General features: G+C 30.6%; 1 protein-coding gene and 1 long non-coding RNA gene across 8 annotated transcripts in view; one reads left to right on the forward strand and one right to left on the reverse strand.

Moving 5' to 3' along the window:
- LOC129221867 (probable ubiquitin carboxyl-terminal hydrolase MINDY-4) overlaps positions 1 to 979 on the forward strand; it is a 69,318-nt gene extending 68,339 nt beyond the window's left edge. For 6 of the 7 annotated variants that reach the window (XM_054856227.1, XM_054856253.1, XM_054856270.1 and 3 more), the window contains one exon: positions 722 to 979. The gene's annotated coding sequence lies outside the window, so the exon portion shown is untranslated. The remainder of the gene's footprint in view (positions 1 to 721) is intronic. The other variant, XR_008580551.1, reaches the window with a different exon arrangement.
- A 4,188-nt stretch (positions 980 to 5,167) lies between these two features.
- Positions 5,168 to 16,731, reverse strand: LOC129232724 (uncharacterized). Its single transcript, XR_008581385.1, has 3 exons — positions 16,630 to 16,731; positions 16,077 to 16,156; positions 5,168 to 11,951 (listed from the first exon to the last, which is right to left on the reverse strand). It is a non-coding gene; the product is annotated as an uncharacterized LOC129232724 (long non-coding RNA).
- Between the last annotated feature and the right edge of the window lie 1,480 nt (positions 16,732 to 18,211).

An 18,211-nucleotide genomic window follows, 5' to 3' on the forward strand; every position in this document is an offset into this window, starting at 1 on the left:
TCATATATTTCTGCCTTAGCCCTGGCTGTAGGGCGGTAACTTGCTGAATAAATCACAAGTATTGTCCAGCTGTGACAAATTAGCGCCTACCAATCTTCTATGACGTAAACGGAAACAAGTTCATTGCTATAATAAAATTTTTAGAGTAGAAAGAAAGGGCGTTAGCATTATTTAGGACTTTAGCAACTTTTTGGGGATACAATTGAGACAGTAAGAAGCAAAGGGATGTAAGTGGACTTTATAAAATTTTTTTGTAAAACGCATTTCAAGTTGGAATCTTTAGTAGACTTTCATTGATTTTTTTTTCTAAATCTTACTGTATAACAGCACTTACCAGAGCTACTAGTACCATCTGTTGCCCTATACTAGTTAGCTCGAAATTTTTAGTTTTGCCACTTACATCCCTTTCATTCTCACTTTCTCAATTGTTTTTTTAAAAAAGTTTTATAAAGGAAGGAATTCTTTTTTTTCATTTTAGATTATAAAAATAGTTTTTTTTTTTGTTAGGTTATTAAAAGTCAGGAGCTTAGTTTCAATTAGACATGTTTACTTTTAGTACTTTAGTAATATTTTTGCTATGGGATTTAAAACATTTTACGCAAACGGGTCACATTTCAAAAATGTTGTTTAAGGAATGCATTTTCAACTTATACATTTTTATTTAGAAGTTTTCAGCTTATGCTATACTAATATATGCATTGCCTCTTTTAAATTCTTTCAGTACATTAAAAAAAAAAGGGAAGAATGGCAAGAGAAAAATTGAGACTTTATTCTACATGTTAACTTCATCAACTGCTTAAGTCAACTCAGCACATCGTTTCAGTCAGTAGATGCAAATCATGCAATACATTTATTAATGCTTATTTTTATGAGAAATATTATACTAATGTTTGTATGAGTCAATCATTAAAAGACATAATTATTTATACTCAAGAAATATATTTTTGCACTGTGTGATTCAGTTTGTGAAATTTTAAGTTTATTTACTTATAGTAACTAGATAGATGGATGATTCTCCAAAATCCTAACAATATTATGTCCCAGTAGCCTAACACAAAAATTGTTTAACTCAGAAAGTGTTTTTGTTTTTTTAATAGTTAGAAATAACTTATCTGATGTTATTCTACTCTTATTGAAGCACTAACTCATTTAGTTTTTTAAACAAAAACTTGTAGGTAATGAGAAGGAAACTTTTGTTTTTGTAAATTTTATAATCCTGTCTATAGCTAACTTAAAGAAAGTTTTAATGTAGCAATAAATTTTTTTTCGTTGAAATGAATGTCCGTTATTTGAAGTGTAAGCTATTCAGAGTGAATAATATGGAAATACCTATGTGGGATTTGTACTCGAAGAAATTGGGGGTGTCCGTTAAAGGAGGTTTTACATAAATTTTGTTTTGTCATTTAATAACCGTACTTTTTGATTTAGGCTTCAGTTATTTCTTTATTACTATAGTTATATTTTAGATAACCTATGAGGACATTTATTTTGTAACTCTCCTGGTGCTGCTTGTCCGTCTCTTGCTGTATAAAAATTTGACCCCCTCTTTTGAGTGTGTAACATAGTTAAAGTGAGTTCCCTCTATTTTTCTGTAAATAAGTTCCTAACAAAGAGTAGGTATAATTTTTTTCGACAGTTTTATTTTTCAAAAAAATGGGATTGGAAATTGTCAGGTTTTTGGAGAATCACCCAGATATTTCTTAAACTGTGTTATAACCAGTGGTAGGTCATGGCCCTCTAGTCTAATACATTTTAAAGTTAAACCACTCCTGTTAAACTGATTTCTAAACTCTCTTACTGAAATATTAATATCGTAAAACAAGGTAGCATTAATTTTTTTTGGTTTTTATTTTAACTTGTTTGTGTAAAAAATCAAGGCAATTTCAAAATAAGGCTGAAGGTAAAACAAGGCTTCACTTGATACGTGTTTCTATCAGGCTCTGTTATTTCAATAAAAGTTGTAGTGTAAAATCCATCAATCAAACAAAAAACCCGATCAGACTCCAGCGACATCTGTTGAATTTTTTGGTAACTTTTAACTGCATAAATATCAGATTATTTTATTTTCAAAGCGAGAATTCAAAATTGAGAATGTTCAAGTTAATTTAGAGGCGGAGTTTTTCCTCCTCAAGAAAAGTGTTTGAAAAGATATTTTAGGCAAAAAGTGAATAATTATGAAATTTTGTTTAAAAAAAAATTAAGTTTCAAAACAAAATTCCATGAATATGAGCGGAGGAAGATGTTTCTCCCCTATTAATTAAATCAACGTAAAATTATTTTAATGAAAAAAAAGTTTGATAATTTATTCCAATTTTTGCAATGAAACATTTTCAAAATTATTTCAGTAATTTAACTTTAAAGCTTCAATAAATATAAATAGTAGTTACTAATTTTGAATATTGATAATTTCTTATTTATTACTTATTTATGCATTAAAAGAAGTTTGCTGTTTGGAAATGCATGTTAATAAAATGATTTGGTCATGTTTTTTTTTTTTTTTTGTTTCTCCCCCCTCCCTTTTTTGGATTTGGTTTAATTTCTGCTTTTAATTAATAAAAGAACATATTCAAAAATTTTGATCTGAATGAAATTATGTGTAATTATAAAATCAAACATCACATCTTATGCATGAAACCATAAGGTCTATTAAACATATGAACTATGCCCAATAAATTGTATCAAAGAGAAGCATTTTTTTAGTTTTATTATGCAAGAAGTAGTTAATGCTTCTCTTCAAACACAATTAACGCACATGTTTATTGAAACATTGAAAAGCTTTGTAGTACTTTTTTTTAGCTTTGAGGTTGAACTCAAAATTATTTATTCTTAAAAGTTATTTATTGATTCTGAAAATGATGAATGCAACACAGTCACTCAATTCCATGTCTTCATTTTTTACACAATAAGAAATAATAAAATGCAGAGAAAATGCATAGAGATGCAATGATTTTAAAAGAAAAAATTTGGAGGCAAAACCAGGCCTCAGATTTCTCCGTGACAATCAGGCCAAGTATTAAAAAAAAACCTTGAATATGAAGACGGAAATTTGATGGGATTCCGCTGATTAGCTGAAAAATCACATGTATGAGTTGAATTTTTTATGCAAATGACAATTTACTTATTCTTCTAAATATTTTTTGGAAATCCACTCCTTAAAAAAACTTATCACTTGTAAGCTTTATTTGGGTCTTTATAAAAAGACTAATTTCTGCCCCGATGAGTGGCAGCCACATACAATATTATTAATAAAGACTAAGTAGTTCAATTCACTTATGTTATTTATTTTTACTTGTATTTTGCAGTACAAAAGCAGTTAAAAGTAGGATACACATTAAGCATCTGCCACACATCAATACATAAAGCTCATTTCCAGTATTAAGGCAAAAAATCTTCTCAACAGGGGTGCCAACCACTAATGAAATAACGAAAAAACAATGGTAGCTCAAATGAAATGAAAGCACTTTTCAAAAAAGTCTCATTGAGTATAAAACTCTCTTCAGTATTTTAAAACATTTAACACACCATTTTTAAAGTTTGTACAAACATACTATCAATACCAATGTCTTCCAACATTTACTTAAAAACTTTTTTAGAAGTCATGCTAGAGTATGTTCGATAAAAAGGAATTTTAGTCAGTCTGAATAAGGTCAACTGACATTTTACAAGTTGAATATATTCCTGGTCAATGGATTTTTTCCCCATCAGGGAAGAATTTCTGTAAAAAAACTTTTTTTTTTCACTAAAGATAAATTCATTTCCAGACTAGATTTTATGTTCAATTTAAATTTATAAAACTTAGTCTCAAATTGATCAATCTCAAAACAAACTTTTGTACATAACTGCAACACTGGTTGGTCAGGGTAATAATACTAATAAAATTCTGGTTCATGTTTGAATTATCTTAGTATGCCAAAATACTTAATCTGAAAACTTCATATAATTTTTAAACATATCTGACAATATCTTTTTAATTGTAAACATCAAATTTACCAAGTTTTGTACTTAGTCATTGATCAGATGCTTAACTTTTACATACAAGATAATCTTTAGATGCAAACAAATGAAAAATTTTAAATCAAAATACTCTCAAGTATCATATGTACATATTCAGAAGAAAAACCATGATTGATTGTATATTACTGAATCATTCAATTTACATGTTTCACAAAATAATAATACTACTAATATAAAATAAATTAATTAAATAAATATATGCCTTTGATAGCAAGGAAAAAAATATTAATCCAACAATTAACATACAAATTTCTATTACTAGACAATGAAATTGATGTAATAGAACACATAGCTAGTTTTTTTACATTGAAAATATTTTTTATATTTTGGTTCAAATGAAATTTGACTGTTATTTAATTTTTTTAGATTAAATTTCCATTCTTCGAGTGCTTCAACAGCTTTTTTGCTTCTAGCTTATCATTCTCATGAGAACACCCTTGTTTCTCAAAACAAATTGTGTATTAATTAAGATTATAATTCCATTCCCAAGATGATCAAATTTATCATAACATTACACTAGAACCTCAACTGTCCAAAACTGTTATATATTGGAATCTCATTTAACCAACATCATTTCCTCGAATTTCATAAAAGTAAATGTTTTCTTTTTTGTTGTTGTTAAACAGTATAAACTCAATGTCACTGGAGGTAGCCATTCTTAAGCCCACCATCAAATTATCCATGCATTTCTATCACTTGAGACACAAAATAATTTTCAATACAAAAGCAATAGAATCTAAATGTAAAGTAATGTTTTATTTAGTAATTATTTTTAATTACATTTTTGTTTAAAATTGAAGCACAAAGTATATAATTGCATGGTTAGGGACACAGTAAATATTGAAGTTTACTATATGTTTTATTTAAATTTATATTTTTTTCTCTAGCATGTATGACATTTATTGATCCAATTTATTGTTTATAGTTATAGTAATATAATTTAAAACATATTTAAATCTAGAATTCAAGTTTCAGCAGGTTCCTGACAGCTGTTTTTAAGTTCTCTCAATTATCTGGGTTTTTTTTTTTTTTGATTTAATGAAGCAGGACTGGTTCGGTCCTAGTCACTTTGGTTAATCGAGGTCTAACTGTATTTATTAATTTGCATCTTAAGTAATTGAAATAAAGCAGGATCTCTCTGTCTTTCTTTCTCTCTTTTTTTTTTTTTTTTTTTTTTTGCAGTATCATCAGATACTACAAAACAGAATTTTCAGTAGCATTTTTTTACAGATACATTGGCATGTAAAATGTCATACACTTTTTATTGTGAAATCCTTAATGAAATAAATTAAAACCCAATAACATACAATAATCACAATAAAATTTACAACAATATTTTTAAACCAAAAAATTAACATTTATGTGTTTGTTTGTTTTTTAACATCAGTGAACCAGTAAATACATGAAATCTCATAATAAGTATTCATAAAACTTTTTCCTAAAATGTTGCTACCATTCAATATTTAATCTTGTAACATTTTTCACCATTGGAAGTTAAATTATAAAACTTAGAATATTATAAATCATTCATATAATGCCAAATAGTAAAATTTCTACATTTTTTGGCACCTTTGAAATTTTTTTTTTCTTTTTTGATGAGTAATAAAATTTTGATAATATAAAATTTGAAAAAAAAAATTAAAACAAGAGTAGAACCACTAAAATAAAAGCAAGTTGTTTTTATTGTTAAAAACTTGTTCTAAGAAATGGATGAATTTTTGGCACAGTTTGAAAATATCACAAGAATTATATCACAATTGTATGTGGGTTAAAAAAAAAAAATGGAACATGATTATAACTTACAAAAACACATTAAAGTATAAACAACAGCATGAACTTTTGCACTACAAAACCAAACTTTATTTTCATGACTTTAAACTTCATAATTTAATACTTTGTGAGAAAAGTAACTTTTAAAATAAAAAGATGAAAATTATTTTTATAATCAAAACTTAAAGCAAATGCAAAACAACTGAAATATTTACCTTTTAATTGGCAAATGTTAAAAGAATCAGAGTCAAAAAAATTTCATTTGTACAAAGTAGGGTATGTAAACTATATTTACATGTTCTTATGAAATAAAGAACTTTTTTAAAGCTTGAATTAATTACAATACTTAAAATACAAAAATTTTAAAGTTTTATTTGAACTTTGGCAAATAACAGTCATTATCCCATAAGAGGTAATGAAACATGTTGCTTTTGAGCAACACAAAGAAACAAAGAGTTAATCTTTATGCAATCCTTCACTTCAACAGTATGGTACACTCAAATCAATTGTTTAGTTTTGCACTACCTTATTAATGTAAACTTATTCTGTTGTCATTTGACAACATAATAAGTTTACATTAATTTCCTTTAAACACCAGTTTATAACTAACAACACAAAACTGAGAAGTTTCGAGTTACGAAGGATTAAAGGAATTGGATATTTTAATATTAACTGAACCAAAACAATTCAATTAAAAAAGCAGGAAATTACTAATGATGTTTTAACGGAATATACTTTCACTCAGTAATCAAACAATAATTTTGTTATTTGTGAATTCAGTCAGTAGGTCGTGATAATTTAAAACATTTTAATGCAATAACACCATAAAACTTTTTTATATATCAACTTCCTCAACAATTTACATTTGAAGACATAAATTATGTTCTTTCTAATGAAATAAAACACAACAAAGTACCTTGTATATATATTTTTTTTAATTATCACAATTTCAAATAAAGGAAATAATTTTTGAAGAAGTATCTTTATAATTTTGAACTTTTTAATTCTATGTGATCTGATAGATTTGACACATAAAATGTGTAATGCTTCAATTTCAAGTTTTTTCATAAATATTTTTTTTTTCTTTTAAATTTTTGCACTAACCTTCTAGCCTGATGTTCCCCAGACACAGATGTGGCTCCTAGGAAGGGGCAGGGAGGGAAATTGCCCCCCTGCCGGAAACGTCTTGCCCCCCCCCCCACCCGTGGAAAATTTTGTATTTCCTCAGGGAATCTGTTTGCTTTGGCGCTTATCGTAAGTGATAAAAATTTTCTCGAATATGAACTTGAAAAAAAATTAGCAGTAAAAAGTAGAAGTATCTTATATATAAATAAAAAAAAAATCAATCCCTTTTGGGGCCACCCACTTTGTCACCCGCAATTTAGCCCGAGTCTGTAAGTCCCTTTTAACGTCGTCCAGATAGTGACAAAATAAGGGACAGCTATTGCTACAGGGGAAATGGTGTGTCTTCATCCTTGAAAGTTCTGTTTATCGATGAGTTGGTTTCGACACCTCAGTGCGTTGACCGAGACTATAAGAGTACAATCCCCCCTGACCATCCCCGTCCCTGCCGAATGTAGTGGTGACTTCCGATCAGACCTAAGGCGTCATCATCTGGTTATCGGGTTACGAGACAAACATGTGCCGAATGACAACAGCCAGGACGAGACAAGTTAAGGAGGGGGGTGGGGATGTCATTGGAGAAAAAACATGCTTCGGAGATTTTCCCTTTTCTATTACATTCGCTAAACAGATCTTCAGCATGTCAAATGTGCAGACACAGTCATTGATGCATTTTAAAGTACTTCTCTGAGTAAATAACTGCAATATTATCTTTTATTTTCACTCTGAAGTTGCAAGTAAGTTATTACTATAGTTATTTACAATTTATCTGAGTATTGTTGGATTATTCTGCAACAAAACATATCGATGAGTAAACAATTCTTTTAAATCATACAAGGAAGTGTACTAAAGTACATTTAATGTTTTAATTTTTTAGTGCAATGATGTCTTGTCGGCAAATGCTAAACGCAAGAAAAACATTCTTTTGACTAATGTAATAAAAGCAAATAGATATTTAACATTTTAAATAAATTTTTCTCAAAAATTTATATTGATCTTGTTTGTTGGCTGCATAATAGTTTTGCTGGGAATGAAGAAAAAATGAGAATGATTTACTAAACATCTGGTTTGGCATAACTAAACAATCATTGGATTATTAAACGTCGGGTTGGTAATGAATCGGGTTTGGGTTCTTTCTGAGAATAATGTCTGGAGGAGGGGGAGGGGCGAACCTTTTGGAAAAGGCAAAATTAAATAAATAAATAAATCATTTGTTAAAGGTAATTGAAACTATACATTTTGCTTCCAAATTTCATTTTTTCAGATGTTATCATGTAGTTGAAACTCATGTTTCTAACTTAAAGTGAAACCTGCAAAAAGCTGCGCTTAGCCCAGATCGCTGTAATTATTTGATCAGACCAGGTCTAATTCAAAAGTCAACATTGCTCCTTTGAGATTGATCAAACCAACTTATAGACTGGTACCAGACTCAATCTTGTTTATTTTATTTATTTATTTTTTAAATTTTTTTTTTTTCGCAAGTTATGTTCTATTTTTTTAATATGCTTTTTTTCAAGTGCTAAAATAGTGTAAAAAAGCAGTACTGCGGAGTTGGAGTCAGATTGATTTTGGAGAGAAGGAGTCTGAGTCGGAATTTGTAGGTTAATAATTCCAAGAGTCGGAGTCATTTTCCCTCAATAACACTGCCAGTGATCGCAAGGTCGGAGTGAGAGTTGGAGTTGAACTGATGTTAGGGCAAAGGAGTCGGAGTTGAATGCTCTAAAATTTTTGAAATTGGAGTCGGCCATTTTCCCTCCGACTTCGTAGATCTGCAAAAAAGTTCCATGTAGGGAAATTTTGGAATAAGACTTAGAATTTACACTTTTTCCTCTTGGTCTGGAAAGTGAATGCAAACTTAAAATTTGAAAGTAATGGTTATGCATTTTGGAATTATGAAAAGTGCTTCAAAAAATTTTAAAAATATAAAAAGGTAGGTATATAGTTAATTTAAAAAAAAAAAAAAAGAAAGAACCTTACACAAAAGAAATTGGTGCAATAATGTTAATCACTTTGATACTTAAGAAGTTTGTTGTGTTTAGTTATTTTCAATGTTTTAATTTTTATAGATAACTATAAGAGTAAAACATTGTTTGAAGTAGTACTAGCCTTTCTTGAGTACTGCAGCAAACCATTGAATTTGAAAAACGAGATTCCCGATTTTTCACCTTCCTTTGTTTATTAAGTTTAGCATGGTGCTGACCATATTATCAAGTTTTTTTTTTTTTGACTACACAAAGCACACACACTACTTTTGTTTTGTACATTCAAAAACTTAGAACCAAGGCTGAGAAGTTAGAGTCGGACTGATTTTGAGGTAAAGTAGTTGGAGTCAGGAGTCGAAAGTTTAAAAGTTCAATAGTCGGGGTCGATCATTTTCCCTTAAAATCTGCAACCCTGCCAGTTCTTGTGGAATCGGAATCGAAGGCTCTAAAATTCCCGAAGTCGGAGTCGGTCATTTTTCTTCCGACTCCACAGTCCTGCTTAGAACTGCTGGTGTGGCTATTCATTTGTACAATTTAAATCTCGCTCACTACATTTTAACTTTTATTTTCTATTTCAAATATGCTTTGGCAGCCCACGCATTTTTCTCCAAATAGCCTGTGATTTGCAGGATGATATTTTTAAAAATTTGGGAATGAAATATGTTGGGGGCCCCTATGAAACTATCATGATTATTTATCTGATTAGCCCGGCTGCCAGCCGGTTCCACCCACCACCAGTTAAGCCTAATCGATATAGACCTTTTATTACCATAGAAAATAATTAAAAACCGTAAAAATTTGCACCTTTTTACATTTTTTTAGCGTAAAATTTTTATTCGTTTCGAGTTTCTATTTGTTATCAAATAAAATACTTGTAATTGGTTTTAGCAAGCAAGGCCCTTTAAAATATTTTCAATTTTTTCTCTTGATTCTGCTTTTGAACTAACAAAACTTAGTGTGATTGTATTCCCTTTTTTGTGCTTTCACAAGTTTTCTCGAAAAAATAAAATAATGAAAGAAAATATAAATAAATTTAATTTTATACGTGTTCTGATTCGCAAGATACATTTTAATATTAAAAAAAAAAAAGCTAGAGAAAAGCTCTATTTTGAGATGAGACAGAGATAGAATGCTCCCTGAAGAAAAAACCATTATTCTTTTCTGAAGTCTGTCTTCCCAAGTAAAAAAACTATAAAACAATTTTTTCTTCATTTTTGGTTGACTTTTCTTCTAAGAATATGGCAATTCATTGAATGGTAGCACTGTTTCCCAGTGACCATTAGTGATTGTTTGGAGAGGTGGTTTAGAAATTTTGGCTAATTTTATTTCTTCAGCATTCGGTAAGATTAAAAGGGCTTAGCTGTTGCTGAGACGTGACTGTAAGAAGAATTGTCAACTGCATTCGGCAGCCATTCAGGAATTTATTATTATCATTTTTTTATTGCTGATTAGAAAAAGATAATGGAGCATGTTCAATCAGCTGTTCTAAATTTAGTGCAAAATTCAAGGTGTAAAAATAAATAAGATTACTTTTTGAATTACTGAGAAACAATATTCATCTACCCTTTATTACAGTGTCTTTTTGCAATAACTGATCCCTCAAAAAATGTGTCAGATGAAAACTGATTTTCGTTTTAACTCTCTTTTATTTTTGAATATGTCAAAGTTAAATGAGCAGTCATTAATTCATTTTATTTTTTAGCTGGACACTTCTGTTTTTTCATTAAATATTGATAACTATCTAGATTTTTGAAGAGGGGAAAAATACTTTTAATTTTACCAGCTGAATCAGGATTAAACGAGAATTTATTTATCATAATAGCAGCTATATAATAGTTAGCTATTTTTTTTTTTTAGCTAACTTTGCTTTTATTTATTTTATACATTGTTTGTAATTCATAAACAATAAAATTCATAATTATTAAATAACAATGGTTTTCTTCTTCAAATATGTCACCATAAACTTCTCTCTTTTAAGACTTTTTAGCGCATTTTTATTAAACTATAATTAACTTTGCTTTCAAGTCCAATTCTGAAGGAGAGTGGGTTACATTTGTACATATAAAATAATTGTAAGACGAGTGAAAATGCAAAGGAACTATTCATATTTATACGTAACTCATTCTAGCCAGAATCATAAGAGAGATTATTTTTCGGCAATCTGCATGGCAATAAGATCAATTGCAAAACTGGAAGTGAAGTGAATTATGGCAATACAATATTTTATGCTTTTTCATTTCTGTAGGTAAGCATGTCCGTATCATATACATTATAAGCAACATCGCGTACAGTGAACTGCTAGTTGTACCACAACTGAACAATTGTGATCAATCTATTAAAGAAAAATAATAATAATAGTACACATTAGTTTTATGGTACATACTTTGTGAGTGTAGATTTTAAGTTTTTTTTCAAGGCAGTAAAACTTAATTAAAGCCCTATAAAAAGCCCCTCCCCCCCTCCCCACCCAAAACAAAGTGATTTTACATTGTAATTTAGACCTGAAAAAACATTGATTATTGTTCGCATTTGACTAGATTACCACTATATTTTATTTTAAATAAATAATACTTGATTTTTCTTGCTTTCATCTATTCCATATTGCTACTTGTTAACTTGTTCATACTTTCAGTGAATATACACAAAATATATTTTTGACTAGGCAAGCAAAACTTTTCCAGAATATCAAATTTTGAAACTAATTATTAACATGTGATAGTTATCTGGGTTTCAGAGAAGATGCAAATGCCATGGAATGATATTTTACAACGCTTTGCACCAAAATTAAAATAAAACATGCAACAATTGTTTAGGGCATATATGATAACATTAGGTAAAGTTGTGAGAGCCATAAATCAACTATAAACAAATTTACTTTTAGTAACAAATCTCATATAAAACAATGAGTTAAATACTTGAAAAAAAAAAAAAAAAAACCATCATTTTGCAAACACATATATATAGTAAAAAAATTGTTTCATTAAATGCTAAATAATAATACAACGATTTCCTCTCCTCATCCAAAAGCGACGTCTTCTTTTGTCTGCTAATGGGGGTTGATTTCTACAAAGAAAAAAAAGGAGAAATTATTGCAAAATTTAGAGTAGTATAATGAGCAATGTAAGTTCTAAGATTCTAAGTAAATGAGAAATTATTGTTTTTTTTTTTCAACACATTGCATATTTCACAATACATTACTAACAATCTTAATACTATGTAGCTTTTAATCATATATTACAGCTAAAACAAAGCAGTGTTTAACAACGTAATCAGTTTACATCCCATTTTTATTTCCTGAAAATGATACATTGTCATGGTACGTTGTGTTAATTTTAGAAGATTTAGGTATAATTCATCAAAAGATAAATAATTTAACTTTCTAGGTCGTGGAAGTGGAAGCATCACCGCAGCAATAACTTGAGGTCAACGACTGCCTTGAATGCCCAACGAAAGTTAAAAATCAAAGGCGACTTACCCCATGATGAGTGTGTGTAGACGATAGAAACGAAACACTTTTATTACCACACACATTTTATTTAGGTCGAATTTCGAAACACACAGGAGTTGACAGGAATTTTGGATGGTGATCACCAGGTTAGGGACATTTAGACACTTACATTATTTCAAAAACACTAAAAGAACAGCAGGTGAAAAGCACACTAATAATAATAAAAAAAACAACGTATAGCTGGAGATTGAAAAGTTCGTTAAAACCGGAAAAAAGAGACGATGCTATTGCTTTGTTCGCGAAAACAGTCCACTTAAATGGGGGACAGACGGGACACTCATTTCAAGATGCACACTAGAAAGTTGGGATGTATACAGGATACAAACGGATACAGACGACGTCTGTTGCAGGCCATGCTGCGTAGAAAGGGTGCAACGGTTGGTAAACGCCTTGGTGTCAGTGCTGAAGTCATCTCACTTCAAAATTCAAAGGAGACTTACGAAGGAAAATTGCAGATTCATATCACCACTCACAGAGAGGTTGTGCATCTTGATAAGGTCGAAAATGGAGGGTTCACTGCAGGTGTTAGCTGCGTACTGGCCATGTAAGTCGTTCGACTTTCAGGCAAGTTTCCACATTTATGGTCGTCCTCTGCATCGAAAATTTGCCTGGTCCTGATTATATGTGAAGAAAGTTAGAGCAAAAGTATTTCACCTCATTATTGAGGATTTAATAAATAAGGCGGCAAGTCGCAGTCGTCCAAGGACGTCAGGCAATTTTGCTTCATCTTCTCCATTGTCCACAAAAACGGAAAGAGCTGTGACACATCCGACTGGACCGAGTGCTGCAGGCAGAGTGTGACGGGGTGAAAAGATGAATCGGCGAATGAGGGAAAGGATTGGGGGACGCCGTGATGCACAGGAACCAATCAGCGCTTTTGGCTCCTAAACAATGAAGGAAAGGACGCTACCGAAATTTCAATGGCCGTGCAAGAAGATGAGAAAAAGAACCCACCATTAAACAAGAAATTAAATAAATGGATTTAAGCTAGAATTGCAGAAAAAAGATTAAAAAACATAGTTGATGTCTTAAAATGTGTGGAATTTAAAGGGGAATGCAAGGGAAACGTGGAATGCGTCTGAAAATAAAAAAACAAACGAAATGGGGGAAAAATGATTAAATTGACAGAAAAAATGGGGAAAAAGATTGTTATCAATAAAATGTGATATGCATTATTACAAATAATAATGTAATGCAAAGACTGTAACCATTTATACTTGAATAGATTATTTCAGAATGGGTGTAAGTCCTACGGGAATCCACTGAACTTACACCCTTTCTGAAATAATCGATTCACTTGTGCTTGTGTCAATCAAACTGGTGGCAGAAAAATAACCTTGGCTTATGTTATGCTTGGCCGTTCCTATTCAGCACCTTTATGAATCCCAATATAATTTATATTTTCATAATCAACATCAAAAAGTATACAAATACACCAAATTTGAATGAAATTGGAGACGTTGGGTGGCATTTTCAAAAAAATTTGGTTGATTTGACATAGAATTATTCCTTTTTTAGCAGGGTTGTCCGAATTGGACCCAATGGGTTTTTTTTTTTGAAAAAAAAAAAAACATTTGAAAAAACCCATTATTTAGCCCACTTTTTTTTTTAATTTTCTGAGAATTTTTTTTAAAAATAATTAATTTAAATACTTTCACAATTTAAACTTCTTTCTTATTTGTTCTTCACCACAGACAATGAACATAAAAAATGAATTTTGAACTTTAATAGTATTTCTTAACTCTTAACGGCATTAAAAAAATACTTCAAAGATTTTAAATAAATGTATTTAACTTTTTTCTTTAACTGGTCAATAAATAACTCAAATTATCTCGACCAAGTCCTGTCACGTCAGATTTTCTCAATATTTGTACAGAGGAAACTAATCTAGTTAAAAGGCTTTCATGTGAATTATTTTCTGCTAACCAACACATCACAAATCTCGAATAAACACAAGGTATATTTTTTAGAAATAAACAGATTTTTCAAACGGTCGACAGAAAAAAGAACAAGTACAGTATTTTCATTATCTTACGAAAAAGTTGAATATTTCTAACTTAGTGCGAGAAACAGAAAAACAGGCAACATAAAATTCAAAGAAATGTCTTGATGAAGCTGGAATTCAGTAAAAAGGGATTTAAACTACTTGAGGTTCTACAGTAGTTTTGCATAACAAAATGAAATACAATAAAGTAAAATTCAAAAAAAAAAAAACGTAGTAATTAAAAACGAACTATAGATTTTATCACTCGAGAAGTAACTTTGCCTCAACTGTTGGTAATAATGAAAATTAAAAAATCTGAAATTTCACCATACTTATGTTTTTCGTGTTTCATACTTTTCTTCAGAAAACGCTGAATTTTAACTAGTTTTCCAGCTTTTTTTACCCGAAGACAATTTTTGCACTTTGTCTATATACTTATGCTACAATTTGCTTCAAGTACCCCACATTTTCCCTAAAAAAAGACCAAAAAACCCACATTTCTTTTAAAAAACCCAACTTTAGTTGGTTTTTTTTGGGTTTTATTTAAAAAAACCCTGGGTCCATGGGCTTTTTTTAAAAAAAACCCGGGTTTTTGCCAACCCTGTTTTTTAGTGGTTACAAAATTGTACTGATATTTTAAAACTAAAATAGAAAGTTAAAGTTTTAAAATCTTAGCTCAAATTGGAGAAATATTTCATTTTTTGAATAAATTTGTTTTCTTATTTAATTCACACCGCTTGCGTTTGACGAGCTCAACCGGTTGCTTCCGGTTAACTGAACACGTGTTTCAATCAACCAATCAACAGCCTAAAATGGTAACCGGTGAGGTAACCGATAGATAATAGAACACTGCAGTTAGTAACCGGTTACTCACCGGTCGATCGGTGAGGTTCCTTGAATGCAAGCACTTCAATGTACTCATAAAAATTAATTGTATTTGTGATTAATAAAGATATTAAAATATTTTAATTCTTTAACAAATATTAATTATTGTTTCCTTTTTTTCAATAACTTTTGACAGTCAATTTGGAAACACCTCATGAATGTCACAAATATGTTTTTTTCAGTATGAATGTTGCAGTTCTTTCAGTCGGAAGGTCCTTATTTGGGGTAATGGGTCCCCCATTGAATATAAATAAAACTGAAATTTACTACTTTTGGCGTTAGATAATTTCATCCATGAGACCAAAATTTTATATCCTTCAATTAAGTTCAATGGGGGGAAAAAACCTCTTCTATTAGTTAAGAAAAATTAAGATATTCCCCTCATTTCCTTCCTTTTTTTCATCTACTTGCCTGCGATGGGGGTGCGGAGCATACCACAAATATTTTGGGGGGTGGTTGAGAACTGCAGAAGGGGGTGTTTAGAGTTGGGGTGCCGGAACTGTAATTAAAATTAAATATTTGAAAACCTAATCTCTTGATTTTTTTTACTGCTACTAGTATCTGTATTCTACTGAATACTTTATCCTTACCAATCAAGCTGAATATTTGATTGAATTACATAATCAATATATGGTCAAGTTCAATATTGGGTTGAAGGGCAGAATACAGAACAATGACCAAACATTTGCTACATCCCTAATATATGATTTATTAAAATTTTATGAAATGAAAAAAACCCAATTGGTAGTGTTATGAGAACTATTGAGACAACTAGCCAAATTAAGTACAAAATATTAAAAAGTTTACAAACCGAATAATCCGCACAACCTCATGAAAAGCCGCATCAACATTAAGAGGAGGATCTTTAGCACTTGTCTCTATATAAGGAATCTGAAAAATCAAGATTGCCGATTAGTAAATCTTGCTCACACAAAAATTAGAGATCAAAGTCAAGAATTTTCTCTAGATACTATTTTTTAGGGATGAGGATTTTTCATACAGCTGTAACTTGAAGAAAAACCAACACAGATTCTAATTTATTTTATTATTATTTTTTTAAGTTAAAAAAAAAGTTAAAAATACAACAAAAGACAAAATAATATTCATTTCTCATGCTTAACACCAGATAATGGTAATTAGTGTTAGAGAGAATTTTCTGTGAATAATGTTTATAAGTGATTTTCAACTGATTGTTAATTACAGCACTTTAATTACTATAGGCAATTCTTAACAAAAAGATATACCTTAGAAAACCAGATTCAAAAGCGGCTGGGGGGGGGGGGGAACTACCTAACTCTAGTATGAAATGTAATAAAAAATAATTCTGTTTTAAAACAAATTGTTGAACATAGCAATCAATTTACCTTTAAGCTAAGAGCCAATTCTTTTCCATGTTCTTCAGGAACTTTACGCAAATGAACCAAATCAACTTTATTTGCTACAAGCAGCATTGGATAGGAATCTCTAAATGAACATCAGATTCATTGTTTTATGTTTTTAAGATAACATACAATTTTCTAGCTACTGATATTACAGCTTGATTAATTTGAAAAGAAGTTAAAAAAACATTAGTTCTGTAAGAATACCAAGAACCAAATATAATAACTGCTACAAATGAATAAGTAAGCTCAAGACACTTTTAAATAAAGAAAAGAGCAGGATTAAGGGGAGGGGAAGAGGCATTTGCCCTATAGTAGAGGCCAGGGCCGAATTTAGTTTCATGTCATTTAGTTCATTAGTCATTCCCTAGGCAGATTTAGAATCTGCTGCCCCCCTCCACTTAGGTGATTTATCCAAGGTCAATTTAAATACTTATTTTCATGAAGCTTTAATTTTCAGGAGCCCGTCGTAGTAAAGAAAATTTAAGACTCGCGTAATATTTCAACTTTATATACATTATAACTAGCAGTACCCGCCTGGCGATGCCTATGCTTAGAATGTGAAGGAATTCCGTTGAGTAGGAAAATCCATCTCTTCTGGTAAGCTGTTCCAAGGTTCCACTACCCTGCTAAAATAATAATTTTTCCTAATATCCATGTTAGCCTGAGATTTAAATAGCTTTAAAAAAAAAAACCCTTGTCCTGTTTTCAGTGCTAAACTTCAGCCCCGTAACATCTTTCATTTTAATACATTTAAACAACTGAATCATGTCCCCTCGGTCTCTTCTTTGCTCAAGACTGTACATTTTTAGCCTTCTAAGCCTGGAATCATAGTCTAAGTGAGAAAGTCCATTTAATAACTGTGTAGCCCGCCTTTGAACCCTTTCCAATACACTAATATCTTTCGTAAGATAAGGAGACCAAAACTGAACAGAATACTCCAAATAAGGTCTTACCAAACTTCTATATAAGGGCAGAATAACTTCTTTAGATTTGTTTGAAAAAGATCTATTGATAAACCCAAGCATCTTATTGGCTTTGTTACTAGCAATGCTGCACTGTTTTGGCTAAACTTTAAATCCTGATTTATTAAGACCCCCAGATCAGTAACTTTGTCTGCCTGACTAATGACTGAACCTTGAAAATAATAACTTGCACACTTAGTTCCATGCCCAAAATGTAGCACTTGACATTTCCCAACATTAACAGCCATACCCAATTTATCAGCCCACTCTGTAATATGATCTAGATCCTCTTGCAGCTGATTTACTTGTTCTTCATTTTTTACAGTCCCCATAACTTTGACATCATCAGCAAAACAATTCATGTTCCCAGAAATATTTTTGTGAATATCGTTCATAAAAACAATGAACAAACAGGCCCTAACACTGATCCTTGAGGAACCCCGCTTAAGACCTCACTCCAATTAGAATAATTTCCCCTTACAACTACCCTTTGTTTCCTTCCGGTCAGCCAGTTTTTTTATCGAAATGAAAGTTTTCCCTCCTATTCCTATATCAGCTAATTTGCTAAGTAGAGCAACATGCGGTACCTTATCGAAAGCTTT

Source organism: Uloborus diversus, chromosome 1, assembly GCF_026930045.1.
Source record: "Uloborus diversus isolate 005 chromosome 1, Udiv.v.3.1, whole genome shotgun sequence".
NCBI lineage: Eukaryota > Metazoa > Arthropoda > Arachnida > Araneae > Uloboridae > Uloborus > Uloborus diversus.